At 56.3% G+C, this 17,231-nt stretch overlaps 1 protein-coding gene across 3 annotated transcripts in view; it reads left to right on the top strand.

The window, feature by feature from the left end:
* Nucleotides 1–7,525: 7,525 nt before the first annotated feature.
* PEA15 (proliferation and apoptosis adaptor protein 15) overlaps nt 7,526–17,231 on the top strand; it is a 46,313-nt gene continuing 36,607 nt past the window's right edge. The window contains exon 1 of one of the 3 annotated variants that reach the window (XM_043502318.1): nt 7,526–7,753. The gene's annotated coding sequence lies outside the window, so the exon portion shown is untranslated. Of the gene's footprint in view, nt 7,757–10,682; nt 10,800–17,231 lie in introns of those variants that run through there. The other 2 variants (XM_038383234.2, XM_043502317.1) reach the window with 2 other exon arrangements.

The following is a 17,231-nucleotide window of genomic DNA, read 5'->3' on the forward strand; positions in this document are numbered from 1 at the left end:
AAGCTCAGTCTTGAAGCCAGTTAGGTTTTCACCCCCACTGCTCTTCTGGGGAGGCTGTTTCAGAATTTTACGCCTCGGATGGATAGAAACCTTTGCCTAATTTCAAGCCTAAGCTTGTTGATCACCAGTTTATATCCATTTGTTCTTGTGTCCACACTGGCGCTTAACCTAAATAACGCCTCTCCCTCCCTTGTATTTATCCCTCTGATATATTTATAGAGAGCAATCACATCTCCCCTCAGCCTTCTTTTGGTTAGACTAAACAAGCCAAGCTTCTTAAGTCTCCTCTCATGAGGTGGGTTTTCCATTCCTCAGATCATCCTAGTAGCCCTTCTTTGCCCGTTACAGTTCGAACTCATCTTTCTTAAACACAGGAGACCAGAACTTCACACAGTATTCCAGATGCGATCTCACCAGCGCCTTGTATAACAGTACTAACACTACCATGTCTCTACTGGAAATACCTCGCCTGATCATATTAGTCTTTTTCACATAGTATTAGTCATCCTGTGATCAAGCAATACATCAAGGTCCTTATCCTCCACTGCTGTACCCAACAAATACATCACCAGCTTATAGCAAAAATTCTTGTTGTTAGTCCCTAAGTGCATGACCTCGCACTTGGCACTATTAAATTTCATCCCATTTCTATTACTCCAGTTTTCAAGGTCACCCTCCAGATCTTCTTGTATGATCATAGAATCATAGAACTCGAAGGGACCTCGAGAGGTCATCTAGTCCAGTCCCCTTCACTCATGGCAGGACTAAGTATTATCTAGGATTACCCATCCCCGACAGATTTCAGAGTAGCAGCCGTGTTAGTCTGTATTCGCAAAAAGAAAAGGAGTACTTGTGGCACTTTAGAGACTAACAAATTTATTTGAGCATAAGCTTTCGTGAGCTACAGCTCACTTGTTTGTCTAACATGCTCTTAAAAATCCCCAATGATGGAGATTCCACAACCTCCCTAGACAATTTATTCCAGTGTTTATGTAACGGGATCAAACCGGGGACCCTCTGGAGCTTAGTGAGTGAGCCTCTACTGCATGAGCTAAAAGCCAGCTCGCTGTTAGCTAAGGCTGTAGAGCAGACTTATTTTATATCTCTGGTCTCGATGCCACTAGATGGGACAGAGCACCATACCCAGGAGGTGTGTGGGTTACACTTAACCACCCTAATAGGAAGTTATTCCTAATGTCCAACCTAAACTGCCTTTGCTGAAATTTAAGCCCCTTGCCTCTTGTCCTCTCCTCAGAGGTTAAGAAAAACAATTCTTCTCCCTCCTCCTTGTAACAACCTTTTATGTACTTGAAAACTGTTCTCATGTCCCGCCTCAAACCTACCTGTTTCCAGACTAAAGATGTTCTGCTCTTCCTCCGTATTGGCAATACTGCCCAACTTTGTGTCATCTGCATCCTTGATTAGCACACTCCCACTTATTGTGCCAAGGTCATGAATGAAAATGGTAAATGAGATTGGCCCCAAGAGGGGAGGGGAATAGTGTCCACTGGTTGGAATGGCAGGGAGGCGGGGGACAGGACACCTGGGTTTTACTGAAGCCTGAGGCCAAACTCCGAGGATCAGGCTCAGTTGGTATAGAATTGGGACCAAGGGGAGCATAACTGGGCCAAACAGGAATCATGGGGCTCAGCACCTGGATGGGGGTGGGGGGGCCTTTAGAAAACTCCTATTGACCACATTTGCTACAGGTCCCCATCCCCCTCCCCTGTTTGCTGCCCCTGGTGGCTGCTGTGCTAATTCACCCGGAGAACCCCACAGCCTTGGCAGATACACAATAGTGATGCTTCCTAGTGTCTCCCGCTGCTGATCCCCAGCCCCTGGCAGCTGTCTCCCCCTTGGAGTCTGCGTCCACAGCTTCCACAAGCCGCTTCTTGCAAACCATTCGTCCAGGGAGTGCGGGGTAAAGAAGACAGCATGTGCATCGGCGGCTAGGAAATGCCCTAGATCTCGCTCTGCCCTGGGGCAGGATGTGGGCGAGGCGGATGGCATCACACAAGAGTGACTGATCTCGTGATCCTCCAGCAGTCATAGTGGTGGAAAGTGGGTGACACTGACGTTCACTTGGAAGGAAAGATCTTAATGAAGCAGCATCTGAAATTTTGGTGCCAGGGTTTGGCGGGGGGTTGGAGTTGAGATGGCAGAGCTGCATATGAGGGGGGAGCTCAGGGATGGAATAAAAGGGGGCTGCAGGTCAGGACTGAGGGGCATCAGCAGAGTTGTGGGTGTTGGGGGGACCCAGGGCTCAGCTAGCAGGGGGCAGCGGGTTGGGATTGAGGGGCATTGGCAGAGCTGCGGGGGCGGAGGGAGGGACCAAGGGCTGGGTTAGCAGGGGGCTGGGAGTCGGGATTGAGGGGTATCGGCAGAGCTGTGGCAAGGTGCTGCCCTGCAGTCCCTGGGGCATGTAGGCTGTTGCATTCCCATCACTGCTTTGCTGTTTAACCCAACATGGTCATGTCTGGCTGGAGCACTCGCTGGCAGAGGCATTTCCTAAAACACCACAGGTCCATTCACGCACACACTGAGCTTGGAACCAGCTCCCAGGGGACATGCCAGCCCCGTTGTTTTCCTTCCCCTGCACATGGGACCAGCGAATCCTCCACAGGGGATCACAATCCCGCCGGGGCTCTCACCAGCCAGACACAGCCTGCTCTCCAGACAGCAGCATCACCTGGTAGAATGGCAGAGGCCCGCCTGGGTCAGTCCTGCCAGGCAGGCAAAACGGCATCCATGCTCCCATGAGCCTAGAGAGACACAGCTGCAGGCCCTAGCCACGGGGAGCCCTGAGGTTGGATAGAGGAAGCTGGGAAAAACCCTGTAGCTAGTGGCGAGGGGAGTGAGAGGAGAGAGTGGACGACAGCCATGGCACAGGGACTGTGCCCCCCACATGGACCATCCAATCAGTGGCAGAGCCGCACCCCAATCTGCTTACAGGCTTTGCCCAGCCTCATCCGGGGCTCTGGACTGAGATCCGGGGTCCAAACATCATCTCTGTGCTGCTGCCTGGCCCGTGGGAGGGGCCATGCATGAGGAGAGGGGCCCCCAGGATGAGGCAAAGGGGCCCTGCCGTATGGCTGTAGCAGGTGCTCTGGTCTGGCCTAGCTCCCACCAGCCCCCAGCGCAGTGGGGTCAAGCTGGCCTAGAAGGGATCTGAGAGTCCCTCAATCCAGCCGGTAGCGAGGCTGCCTCTCTCAGATCCCCTATTCAGGGAGCCTCCCACAGAGAGATGGGCTGATCTCTGACCTTTCCCAGGTGGGAGCAGCTTCCTGAGGGATCCCCTGACCCATGGGAGCTTTCCCTGGAGCCTGGGTCTGAATGTCCCGCTCTGGCTCAGGCACAAGCCATTGGAGCTGGCTGCAGGAATCCCGGGGGCAGGGTCCCCAGCCTGGTTTATACCGGCCAGACTAGATCAGATTGGTCCTTAATGTCCATGTCTCTGTGACGAGGGAGGCGACGGGCCTTTCCCAGGGCTGTGGGACAACAGGCTCTCAAGCCCTGATGAGGCCTGAGTTGAAGATGAGGCCTGAGTTGAAGGGGCCAGGACAGGAGGACAGTGCGGGGGAGATAGCATGAGAGAGGCTGGGCGTGACAGGGAAGCAGGGTTCAGTCAGGTATGAGGGCCCATGGGGCTGCTCACAGCCCCATGCCCATTCCCAACAGGGCATGATGCCCCTCCTGTGGTGTCAGCCCAGAGCACAGCAGCCTGAGAACAGCCACAGAGACAAGGGGGCCCAAGGGGTTTGGGTCCATAGAGCTGCTGGGAGGGAGGCCAAGGAGAAATCCTGCTCCCAGGAACTGGCACACGGCATCTGGCACTGGCAGGAAATTTCTAACCGGGGGGAAGCGTTTCCAAGGGGGGTGCTATGCTGTAAGGGACCAAAGCAGGGGGCTCATAGAAGATTCACTCCTTCAGTGAGTGGTGATCCCAATGCCCCAGCGTGACACTAGGGGGCGCTGTGCTGCAGGGCATGGGGTGTGGGCTCAATAGGGGGCGCGCTCCCCTGAGTCACGGCTGACCCAACGGTGGTGCTGGACCTGTCGTCTGCTGGGTCAGATGCATAATTCCACGATCCTGCCTTCCCACCTTCATTTTCACAAGCACTGAGGTTTTAGGCTGCATTCCAGACAGGGCCACTGGGTAATTACATTCTGCCAGAATAAATTCGCTCAGATGTTTACACTGGACACAAGACTCTTCTTCACTTCTTGTCCTAAACTGTAATATTGTTCTGCGCTGTTAGGTAGCTGCCACGTCCCGCCCAGAGGTGGCTGCATATCAGTGCTGGGTGGGTGAACCCGGTGCAGAGTTGTTGTGAGGCTGTTAAGCAGCTGCCATGCCCCACCCCAGAGATGGCTGCATTTTTTCAACATTGGAAGGCATGACCAATATTACCCACTTCCCAGTGAGGCTCTAGCAGTGTTTGTAAAGCTGGAACTAGACTGAAAGCAGAGTCCCCAGGCCAGGGATGGGTGATGCTGGTGATGCTGATGGCTATAGCGGGGCAGTAGGCAATGTCAGAGGATGCCCTGCTGAAATCTCATTATACTCTCATATGAAAATCCTTGGAGATGAGATTAAGCAGGGGAGTCTCAAACTTCATTGCACTGTGACCCCCTTCTGACAACAAAAATTACTACATGGCTCCAGGAGGGGGGACCAAAGCCTGAGCCCGTCTGAGCCCTTCCGCCTTGGATGTGAGGGGGTCAAAGCCTGAGCCCTGCCTCCCTGGTTTGGGGAGGCAAAGCTGAAGCCTAAGAGCTTCAGCCCCAGGCAGGGGTCCTGAAACCTGAGCCCTGCTGCCCTGGGGCTCAATCCCTCAAGCTTCGGCCCTGGGCCGCAGCAAGTTTAAGCCAGACCTGGTGACCCCGTTAAAACAGGGTTGTGACCCACTTTGGGGTCCTGACCCACAGTTTGAGACCTGCTGGATTAGGGTGTTTGTGCAACACCGCAATGGAATAGCCCTGAGCACAGACAGCAGAAGGCCAGGGGCAGCAGACAACACCCAGCATCAGGCCTGCCTGGAGCACCCAGAGAGACCCAGCTCCCCCAGGGTGTCCGCCCAGGGGTGACAGCCCACACAAGCACTGCTGCCCACCCTCTCCCAGGGACAAACCCCAGGGAGAGAGAGAGAGAGACCCCCCAACCCTAGATAACTATATGATCTTCCTCTTTGGGCAGAATCTTGTTAATGTCCCTAACCTAGTTTAACTCCTTCATAGCTTTGCTCCAGCTGCCCTTACCGGATCTCCCTGCATGTGCCCCCTGGATGCATTCCTATCCCACTCCCCACAGCACCCCCTGCTGGGAGAAGTTGGGATTGGAGCAACTTGGAGCTCCCTCCACAGCCAGCCCTCCTGCCCCGTTCCCTGCAGTGCGCCCCCCTGCTGGGAGAGGCCAGGACTGGAGCTGCTGGGAGTGCCGCATAGCGAGCACCTCCTACACCATTCCCAAGGGCGGCAGTGGCAGCCTTCCAAACAGCTGTAGCTCCGGGGTCACATCATCTAGGAACTGCAGCTGGCAGCCGCATAGGAACTGATTCTGGCCTCCCCTGGCTGGAGCAGGCAGCAGATCCCTAAGCAGAAGCAAGTGCAGCCAGGCCGCTCCCTTTCCCCTGGTGCCACAAAACTCAGCCAGAAACCTAGGCCCCACTGTCATGCTCTTGCCTGGGACACTGCCCAGGCCTGGGCCCAAAGGCCCCACCAGCAACCAGATGGGCAAACCCACAGGGTCTGAACTGCTTGCTAAAATAAACCCTGATGTCATGTCTCCAGTCCCCCACCCCCCTCCTTGGGGGGGGGAAGCGAAAGGCCCCAGTTCCTCCTTTTGATTTCATTCTTACACTGCTCAGATTGTGATGCGGTTTGTTGACCCCTCCTGATGGGATGGCATGGCGAGAGAGGAGGGCGAGATGGGCTGTCTCGTGGGGAACATAGGAGTGGCTCCTGCAATCATGAAGGGACTGCATGAGGCTTGCGGGGAAAGCCAGGCTTGGGGGAGTCAGACTCAGGGATGCGGAAGAGGGGGGAAGGAGTCAGGCTGGGAGTAGCACCTTCTGGCAGCTGGTTGCAGAGTCTGTGTCCTTCTTTAGATGCATCTTTTTCACTTCCCGGCTCCCTGGGTCAGGGCTAGCAGTGCAGTAGAAACTCATAAGTGACCCTACAATAACAAACCGGTGAGCACGACTTTCATTACCAGGTGACCCTACAATAACAAACCCCTGATTGCAGCCTTTCATTGCCGGGTGACCCTACAATAACAAACCCCTGAGTGCGGCCTTTCATTGCTGGGTGACCCTACAATAACAAACCCCTGAGTGCGGCCTTTCATTGCCGGGTGACCCTACAATAACAAACCCCTGAGTGCGGCCTTTCATTGTCGGGTGACCCTACAATAACAAACCCCTGAGTGCGGCCTTTCATTGCCGGGTGACCCTACAATAACAAACCCCCGAGTGCAGCTTTTCATTGCCGGGTGACCCTACAATAACAAACCCCTGAGTGCGGCCTTTCATTGCCGGGTGACCCTACAATAACAAACCCCTGAGTGCGGCCTTTCATTGCCGGATGACCCTACAGTAACAAACCCCTGAGTGCAGCTTTTCATTGCCGGGTGACCCTACAATAACAAACCCCTGAGTGCAGCCTTTCATTGCCGGGTGACCCTACAATAACAAACCCCTGAGTGCGGCCTTTCATTGCCGGATGACCCTACAGTAACAAACCCCTGAGTGCAGCTTTTCATTGCCGGGTGACCCTACAGTAACAAACCCCTGAGTGCAGCTTTTCATTGCCGGGTGACCCTACAATAACAAACCCCTGAGTGCGGCCTTTCATTGCCGGGTGACCCTACAATAACAAACCCCAATGGCCAACGGGTGGCAATGCCCCTCTGGGAGACTGGCAGGTTCTCGCCTCTGGGTCACCCTTTGGAGTCAGAGGTTCTGTCCCACTGGGTCTGGGCCCTGCTGGGGAGGCGGGAGCTGCCCCTTCGCTGGGTGCAGCTTTGCTGGAAAGAAGGGAAAGGGCCCAACCCCGACCCCAGGGACAGGCTGAGAATCAGGGGCCAGCGGTGCCCATTTACGCTAGGTGAGGAGCCAGCCCCGGTGTGAATCCCCCGCCCCAGGTGGCCGAGGTGAAACGAGACGCACCATTCAACCGGCTGGTGCAGCTGCCCTCGGCCTCTCCGCGCTCGGCCCCTTCCCCAGAGAACGGGTCAGTTTCACTTTCCGCTGGGAGCCGCTAGCCCCGGCTCTTGGCCACCCCGTGGTGTTTGGGTCGCTCAGCCCCTGGGCGGGGACCAGGCTGCAGGCTGCGGGCTGGGATTTCCAAAGGCACCTGGGCGGATCCCAGCAAACACCGCGTGCTCCCCTCGAAACTCCCAGTCGGGCCAACCAGCCGCCCCCCCCCCGGGGCCCTGAACTCGGGTGTCTCCGCGAAGGGGGCGGGCGCAGGGGCGGCGGCCCGTGGCAGGGGCGTGGGGTGCGAAGGGTTAAAGCCGCCGGCGGAGATTCCTCGGCTGCGCAGCCCGGCGAGCCAGGAGGATGCAGACAAAGGCTCCTTCTCCCCCGCTCGCACTCAGGCGCTGACATCACCGGGCGCTCCGGGAGGCGAGCCCGGCCCGCAGCCAGGCGCGGCGGGACCGCCCCGAGCCCCAGCCCCAGCCCCAGCCCCGAGCGGACCGGCACCGGCGCGGCGCGGCGCCCCCGACCCCTGCGGCTCTCCCCCAGCCCCGGAGCCGGTAAGTTGCTGCAGCCGGGCGGGGGGCGTCGGCGGGTCCCCAAAGTCACGTCTGGCCCCGGGAGGCTTTTCCCCGCGGGCCGCGGCTCCCCGGAGCGGGAGGAATCGGGGGTTGATTCCCGGCTCGCACCCCGGCAAAGGGCTGGGCCTCTTCCCAGCTCCTGCTCCGGGCCAGCCGCTGGCTCCCTCCGGAGCTCAGGCTCCCCGGGGCGCCCGGCCACATGCAGCTGGCGGGGACCCAGCCTGCGCCGGGGAGGTGAGCCCCACGCGCCCTCCCCCGCAGGACACCCCCCCCAGACAGTACATCCCCCCCCAGCTCATCCCCGGGCGGGACCCTCGCACGTGCCGCTCCCGGGGAACAAGGGCAGGGGCGAGAATTCGGTCCCCGCCGCCCCCGAGGAGCCCTGCCCGGCGCTGGCGCCCTAGGGGCTCTGGGTGTCTGAGCAGCGCTGAGCTGGCTCCCCGGACAGCTGGGATCAGACGCTGGAGGCGGCCCTGTAAGGGTTAAAGATTGGTCTCTCTCTCTTTCACCCAGCGAAAGCACCAGGCTCCTCGTTCCCCCTTGTGCCGCCCCCCCCTGCCCCGGGTGTTGGGTATTAGGGAAGTGCCCGCGGAGCGCCGTTGCTCTGTGCTCGATGCTGTACAAACACAGCTCCTATTCCGGAGAGCTGGCGAGCCTGGGAAATCTCTCTGCTGTCTCTCCCCTGGGGACCAGGCCAGTCCCTCCCCGCCCCACTGGAGCTGCAAATCCACCCCGGATCCAAACCCCAGAGCTTCTGTTCTGGCAGCTCCCTGGGGTTGTTGGTTCCCCTTCCTCTCCCCCCCATGGTCAGTTTCCATTTCCGTGGCTGCATTTGCTAGTGCCCTAGCCCAGCTGCAGGGGGCTTCCCCTAAAGATCTGGAGGGGAGGAGGGGATCGCAGGGCTGGGGCTGCCCAGAGGGGAAGTGGTGAAATCTAGAGACAGGCAATGCCCACGCCAGGGAACAGCCCTGTCACCGCCTGCCTGCGTGATTCAGTGGCTGGCCAGGGAAGCTGTTGGATCGGGCTCTTTTCTGCTGGGGAAGGGAGGCTGTTTCAGGGCAGAGGTTTGGGCTGCCCTGGGGCCCATTTTCAAAGGAAATCTCTGGTCATCATGGCAAACAGGAGCCCGGGAGGCCACGTGGGACCCCCTGCGACTGAGGAAAGGGTGAGGTTTGTGGGAGATTTGGGTTCAGTCCCTGCCTCTGCCTCCTTTCAGCTCCCCACCTGTAACATGGGGGCAGCGTCTCTCCCTGTGTCTGTTTCGCTTGTGAGCTGGCTGGGGCAGTGCCTGGCACAATGGGGCCCTGCTCTTGGCTGGCGTAACACAGGTAGTCAACGGTGTGATGAATAATATCTCCCCTCTGCAAACTGAGAGCTGCTGATGAAAAGTGCTCACGCAGAGCGAGGTGGTGGCAGCGGCATTACCTTCCCAGCAGAAACCCCGCCTGGCTGACCTCTCCAGGCCAGCTGCGTAGGGGCAAGAAGGGGGAAAGGACGCTGTGCCATTCACAGTGTCGGGGCGTGGGCCACCATGACAACTTTCCTAGCTGTTCTGTCTGCCCCTTAAGGCTATTTACTGCGAGTGCAGTAGGTACCCTGGGATGATGCTCCTAACTGTGCCTAATCTCTGGCCATTAGAAGGCAACTGTGGGTTGCTGGGAGACATGGTCAGTATGAGGCAGTGGGGTGCAGGGGTTAGATCTGGGAGTCAGGTTCTATCTCCAGCCCTGGAGGGGAGTAGGGTCTAGATGCTAGGGCACAAGGCGGAGTCAGGACACCTGGGTTCTATCCCCACCTCTGCTGCTGACTCTGTGCGTGGCCTTGGGCATGTCCTATCCTCTGTGCCTCAGTTTACCTGCCCATCACATTGGGCTGATGATCCTGAGTTCTCCTTGGGAGGCAGGGAGCTATTTCTAGAGAGCCTTTGCCCTTGGGTGAAAGGTGTGGGAGGCGTAATTATTGTCGATCCTCTAGGACTCCCCTGATTGCTACGAATCTGCCACTCCTGGCTGAAGCCACCTGCAAGTGAGTGGCCAAGCAGGAGCCCCTGCGATGGAAACATCTCTGGTGCTGGGTGACTGACTTGTGGCTTTGGGGAAAGATATAGGGCCTAGTCCTCATTTGCTCCAAGGCCCTTGCAGACCCCTCTGGCAGGAACTATAATTGACAAACCCGCTCTGCCCTGTGAAGGAGAATCCAGGGCCCTGTGTACCTAGACTTAGAGATGCGCCCCCCACTCCTGGCACGCACACCCACAGCAGCCACTCAGCTGTTCAGAGAGCAATGGAAGTGCCTGTCTCTAGAATTAGACTCCAGCTCTTGGTCTAGACAAACTCGTGCACACAGGACACCAGGTAACCCAGCCCCGCAGTTATCCACAGCCTGGCCGTGGCCCTGGCACCAGATTTCTGCACCGGAGCCTTGCAGGAGTGCACAGGCTGCCTTCCCAAGAGCTCAGGGCTGGGCTTTCCAAAGACCTCGCTCCTATCCAGGCACATGAACCGACTTTTCTGCGCCCAGTGTGCTGAAAATCCTGGGTCCCCACCCCCAGCCCAGTGCCCTTCCCCCAGGGCTGTCTCCTCTCTCCTGGCAGCTGACAGACTCTAATCCTGTGGCTCTTTGGCTGTCTGTGGTGAGGGAACTGGTCACTTGTCCTGCTGCCCCCCAGCAAAAGTTGCTGCAGCTGTGATTGTCAACAGAGATGCGGGTTTTCAGGGAGCACTTCCTGAAAATCTGAGCTCTTTAAGGCACCCCAAACTGGGGCTCCTAAACCCCACACCACTGGGGAAACTGGCCTGAGTGTGCTCACCCTGAGCAAAAGAGCTTACGGGGCCCTTGTCTTCTTGTTCCCTCCCTCCCCCAACATCCACCATCCATCAGCCCCTCCCCAATCGCCCAGCCCTGCACTGGTGGATACTGGCTGCATCCTCCCTAGGGTAGCTATGACCCCTGCTGTGACGGCCCGAGCCCTCCTGCAGGACATGGTTCCGCTATCGTGGGAGGAAGGGGAGCGTTGCTGAGGGTAAGGGGCGAAAGGAAGCAGAGACTGGGTCTCATCAGTCACGCTCCAGCCAGCAGCGCAGAAAGCCTGTGTTCTCGAGCCTGCTCCATACGCTTTAATGGGGCAGGAGCTGGCAGATTAACTTCAGCGCTGGGATCCGGGCCGCTTGTCTCTGAGCCGAACCATGAGGCAGTGCTGCGGAGACCCCTCGAGAGCAGCCATCCGGGCCTCTTTGCAGAGACTGGTCGCGATGCCCCGTCCTGGCGTGGAGCCGAATGAAGGGGCAGAGGGTGGGCTTCTGGAGAGAGGTTAAGGCGAGATTTCCCAGCTGTCAGGCCGAGGGGGAGAGGGGCAGAGATGGGGAGAAGGAGTGCAGGGGAAAGGGGACAGATTGGAAGTGTGAGTGATGCGGGCGTTGGTCAGGCTGTGTCCTGTGATGGGAGGCAGAAAGTTGCTGTTCTATAATCTCCCTTCACAGGCATCTTCCCCCCCACCCCCAGGGCCTTTGGTGATTAAACAATCGCATCGGAAATTGCTAGTGGCTCTCATCACATCCCCTCCATATGTCTCATCAGTACACAGGCTGTGGTGCATGGCAGAGAACCCCTTCCCCATCCCCGTGCAGCTGCTGCCCAGTCTGTATCCCAGTGTGATCACCAGCTCCTCTCCCACCCGGACAGCTAGGGCTGTGCCCCAGTGCTTTCACAATCGTGCACGCTACTGCCGTGACTCTTTCCAGGAGGGCAGGTACTTGTGCAGCCAGGGAGCAGGGTGGTGCAGTCTTACCCACCCCCACAGTTGGCTGTTTTGGATTCTTGGATCTGCGGATCAGCCAGCTATAACCCCTGAGCCCCATCCTCTCCCGTGGGATACGAGTCACTCCCTCGGAAGTCTGACTGCTGGGAGTAGACCCCTTTCTCCTTCTGTTGTTGCCAACCGTCTGTGTTCATCGTCAGGAACTGCTGCAAGCTAGTTGGAGTTCTGACTATGTGTCTGACAGTACATAGAGACCCCAAGGGCACTGCACAGACACAGTCCCTGCTCTCAAGAATCTGAATAAACCAGACAGACAAGCATGGGAGGGGAAACTGAGCCCCAGAGAGGGGAAGTGACCTGCCCAAGGCAAGCCAGGCATAGAACCCAGGTCTCCTGAATCCCAGCTCTGTGCCCTCCCCACTGTACCTCTGTATGTGCCAAACTTGTCATAACAGTCCTCTCTGTGGGCCATGACAGGACCTTTGGCATTAAAGACACGGTCTTCTACCACTTGAGCTAAAGGAGCAGCTCTGTTAGCAGGTGGCAGTAGCAGGGCCTTATCCTCATCCTCTGACCAGCCACTAGAGGCAGACATGTCACAGATGCCATCCACATGTCAAGGTGGCACCGAAGCTGCAAACACAAGGGAAACAGTTGAGAATGTCACCAGTTTTAATGGTGGAGAAACCCGGGAGCCAAAATGTCCGTGTTTCCCATCATTGTGTCATCACTCTGCCCTTTCCGAAAACTCCACGCCCATGTGTCCTGCCCCTTATCTCTGTGAGCCCTGGGCTCTGCTCCCCACTCCCTGGACCTCTCTGCTGTCCATGGAGCCCCTGGGCAGCCAGCCCCACAAGCTGTGTAGCTTTGTCATATGCTCTCTCTCGTGAGTTGGTCCCTTCGGCCGCCTCCCTGTCAGTGTCTCTGTCGGCTCCTGACCGGTGGCTCTGGCTATTTGCTCACATTCCTAGCTTGCGTCTCCCCCGTCCCAGACTGTTAGCAGGGCTGTCCCTCATTCCCCAGCCAGGCACCTCCATCACTCACTTTAGTGGGATAAATCCTTGGCTGGCTGTATCTCTAGCCACGCATTGACAGTATCTATCCATCTTCATATATGTATGTCCCCTTATATCCCGTTCCCGTACGCAGCCCTTTAACATTCCTCTAGTTATCTAGCTAATCCAGTATCAGGGGATAGCCGTGTTAGTCTGTATCCACAAAAACAAAGAGTAGTCTGGTGGCACCTTAAAGACTAACAGATTTATTTGGGCATAAGCTTTTGTGGGTAAAAAATGCATGCACGCATGCTTGTGAAGAAGTGGGGGTTTTTACCCACGAAAGCTTATGTTCAAATAAATTTGTTAGTCTTTAAGGTGCCACTGGACTCCTCGTTGTTTTTCTAGCTAATCCAGTAGTTTTCAACCTGTGGTCTGCAGACCCCTGGGGGTCTGTAGATTTCCAAAGGGGCCTGCACCTCCATTCAAAATTTTGTAAGGGTCTGACAATGAAAAAAGGCTGAAAACCACTGATCTAACCAATCACATTAGGGACACTGTCCATGCAGCCCCAATGCTGGGATCCCCGCCCCTGTTTGGAGCCTGGCTGCTGGGTTCCCTTCTCCCCCATGTTTGAAACGGCAGCTGCCTCCCCTGGAGCTGGTTTGGGTGTAAATGTCAGCAGGAGACCTTTACATTGGTGCTGTCTGGGTGCTAAGGAATTGTCCTGGGGGGAGGCTTGCAGAGGTGTGTGTGTGTGTGTGTGTGGGAGGAATCTGGGGCACCCATGGGGGCGTGGTCTGAGAGCACATGGCTGCAAAGGGTGCCCAGGGCCCGGGGCGTTGCTCAGCACTGCTTTGCCAGGCTATCTCAGTCCATAACTCTGCTGTGCAGCCCGCCCGTATTGGCAGCACCAGGGCAAACGCGGCAGCACTGAATGAAAGGGACAGGGAAGAGCCGGCCAGAGGGCCCTGAACCTCGCTGAGCAGAGAGGGGAGAGGCTGGGAAAGGAGGAAGGAACATTGCCAACATCCCCAGTGCCCCATTGACCTGCCTACTGACCCTGCTGCCTGAAACCCAGCCCATCCCCACTCTTCCTGCAGACCCTAGTGCCTGATGGCCCATGTCTCTGCTTGCTGCCCACTGGCCCGTCCCCTATGCCCCATGCTCTGGGCACGACCCAGGTGGGTCACTGATGAAAGGCAGAGGGGGACCCTCCATGCAGCTTCGCTCTCTTCAGGGCGATAAGGAGGCTAGGGAGGAGAGGGGGCACTGAATCCATAGCACCCCCCTCCCAGAACTGGGCCTGATTTCTGCTGCCAGACATGCCCACACACTCAAGTGCATCAACACACAACATGCTCGTCACACACTCAGGCTCCCTGAGATGCACCCTCCCTGACCTCCATGGAGACACACACCATGACACACTGACTGCACACACAAGTGTGACACCCTCATCCAGACATCCACCCACCTGCTGCATTCATCACATATACACACGCACCTACCTGCGCAACACACCCCTGCTGCACACACAATCATGCACACTCGTACTCGTCACACCCATGTGCAAGATATACCCCACCCAACACATCCCTCTGTTCCCCACAGCACACGCTCACCACAATCACTCCCCATCACACTCATTACACACTCAGTGCACGCTCACCATGCTCATTTCACATGCACACCCACGCAACACAACACACGCTTACTCCGCACGCTATCACACACTTGTCATGCTCACTGTATACCCGCTCCCCACCCACCCCCACACTGATTACACAGACAAGCTCCTCGCACACACACCCTTGCCTAGCAGAAAATGAACCTTCCTCTCTTTGTGAGTCGCTGGGACCTTGGTTCCCCCCACCATGTCCTGACTGGGCTGAAATGGCGCAGCTCTCTCCCACAACAGCGAATGGGGCCATTGGCTCCTCTGCTCTGCCAGTCCCCAGGCCAAGGATTTTGCCCCAAAATGGCCACTGAGGATTGGGGAGGTGGGATGAACCCTAGTGAAACTGCCCTCCCCATCCCCCCGTGCAATGACACATGATCAAAAGTGCTAACTGGGCAGGCTGAAATATGGCTCCCTAGAGCAGGCAGAGAAGAGCCTCTGGGGGCCCTGCTGGCACGGGACAGGGTAGGCCATGCCTCCAGTTTATGGGCATCTGGGTAAGTGTGGGCAGGGACCAAGAAGCATGCCAAAGACTCTGCGAAATGGACGAGACATTCCCCTCAATCTAGCCCCCTTCGCCCTGGGGACACTGGGTGGTCGCTGGGAAGGCTGCTAAACCCGGCCAGGGATAGATAAGGCAGGCCGGGAGCCAGCAAGAGCCCAAGGATCTGTCTCTGTCCGTCAGCCTCAGTAATGAATCTTCCCCACGCCCTTTGTAACCATCGCAGTATGGTGTGGCGGGTATTGTGCTTCCAGGGTGAGATCTCGGGGGCTGGCGGAGATGAGGGGTTAGCAGCAGATTCTCTCCTGCCTCAGGTTTGTCCATCAGGGATGGTGTTTTCTAATCCCAACTAAGAGCAGCGCTGACTGTTGTGTGGGGGAAGAGGCAAGATTTTCCTCTGGGGGCGGGGGGCTGATGGATCTATCTATCCCCAGACACCTCCTTGAAGTGTTCTATCGATCGACCTGTGCATGTCGTACCTGCCGCTAAGGCTGCTGTCATCTGACCCTGCCCTGCGTATCACTCCTCTGGGGTGATTGTCCTGACTCCCGGGGACAGGGTGTGGTCACCTGGAGTCTCTAACTAAGTCTCCCAGGTAAAAGCATCAGGCACCAGCCAGCCTGGGCTGAGTCTGTGATTAGAACGATGCTTCCCGCAGCATCTGTCATCTGAGCACTTCCCAGTGCTTTAGAAACAGTCATTAAGGCCTCTTTGGTAGATGCCGATATAATTATTTCCATATTACACAGAGAGAAACTGAGGCACAGGGAGACTGTGAGTTTTCCCAAAGTGACAGAGCTAGTCAGAGCTGGGAATGGAACCCAGGAGCCCCACTTCCCTATGTGTCTAGACCTAATGACACTCCCCATGTGTCTTGTCCCAGCTGGCAGCTCATCTGGTGTACGACCTGGTACTGGCCCCGTGGGCATTGCAGGTCTTCCTGGAGCACAGCTTGGTCTATGCCTGCCAAGCAACAATTTCTCCCTGACAGGGCTTGAACTAGGGCCCCTCTCCTCCCAGCGTCACAGCCTTACCACATGGACTAAAGGAGGTTCCCCCAACAGCTGTCACTAGTAGGGCTTTTATCTTCATTGCAAGGCCTTCAGCTGGGAGAAACCATTACGTGTGTGGAGGGGAGGATGTGGAGACTCGATGTCTGACAGCTCCCAACGCCACTTGGCTCCTCCTTCCAGCCCAGAAGAGGTTAACCTAGCAGCAGCTCCCAGATGTAGCCTCAGAATAGGGCCATGGTCCCCACAAAGTGTCCCCTGCTGCTGCACCCCTGCACTGCTATGCTGCAGCCATGGGCGCATCTATCAGGGTATCCTGCTTCCAGCAACGGCCGGTACCAGCCGCTTCAGAGGAAGGAGCACAAGACCACGCAGTGATGGGAGAACCTGCTGCACCCTGGTCAGTTCCCTCCTGACCCCTTGGCTTCTGCCCTGAAGCATGACACTGCTGGTGATTTGCATAGCAAAAATATTCCACCAATGGGCTTCCCATCTCCCCGCTACAGAGAGTTGGCCAATCACATCAGGTGTTTTCTTTGCCTTTCCCCAGTGTCGCTCTGCTGGGAAATCTGCCCAAATGGTTCTTTTGGCATCAAAACTATGAGAGACTCTGAACCACCTGTCTCGATTTTTCCTTGGTGGGGGGCAAGAAGGGGAGGTTGGGGAGATGTTATCTGGCTGCAGGTGCAAAACAGGGTAGTAACCACTAGAGCTGGGTGAATTGTTGTTTTCTTTTTTGTTTGCTTTGTCCCCCTCCCCTCCTTATGCACTGGTTGTTTTGAAAAGTTGGGGGCGGGGGGGGGGAGTTCTGGTTCGGATGGGAATGAACATTTTCAAAATTACTGGTGAAACAAGAAGTAAAAAAAACAACCCCAACCTGACATTTTAGGTCAAACAAAACATTTTTGCTTTGACAAAGATCAGCGTGATTCATTTCAATTTTGAGCACCATTAGATGAGTTTGCATTTTTTTCTAAACAGAACTGAAGGAAATTTTGAAAGTCATTTTTAAATTGAAAAAAACCCAATGCATCTCTCCTTCCCCTCCCCACCCCCAAATTTGTTTTGTGCTGAAGAGAACAATTTCAGTGCAAGTGACACGAAATTAGCAAAACATTTGTTTGGTTGAACTGGCATTTACCTCCCAAGTTTTGGGCAAAAATTGTCATCCATTTCTACGGAAAGCTGAGAAAAGAGCAAAGTGGTTCAAGAATAGGGTGGGTTTGCCAGCCCAGCGGGTTCATGTTTAAACTGTGATGAAATGGGCTGGGAAAATCCTTCCTGTTTTGTGTAGTTCCCCCTTTGGTTTAAAATATTTTCTTCTGACCAGGACTCACAGAGGAAGTGGGATCTAGGGATTAAAGTGGGGGGCAGGAACATCTGGGCTCTATTCCCATCTCTGGGAGGGAGAGTGGTCTCATCATTATATCAAAGGAGCAGGAGTCAGGACGCCTGAGTCCCACTCTAGGAGGGGACTGGGGTCTAGTGGCTTGAGCAGGGGGCTAGCGG

Source organism: Dermochelys coriacea, chromosome 24 (genome assembly GCF_009764565.3).
Source record: "Dermochelys coriacea isolate rDerCor1 chromosome 24, rDerCor1.pri.v4, whole genome shotgun sequence".
Classification (NCBI taxonomy): Eukaryota; Metazoa; Chordata; order Testudines; family Dermochelyidae; genus Dermochelys; species Dermochelys coriacea.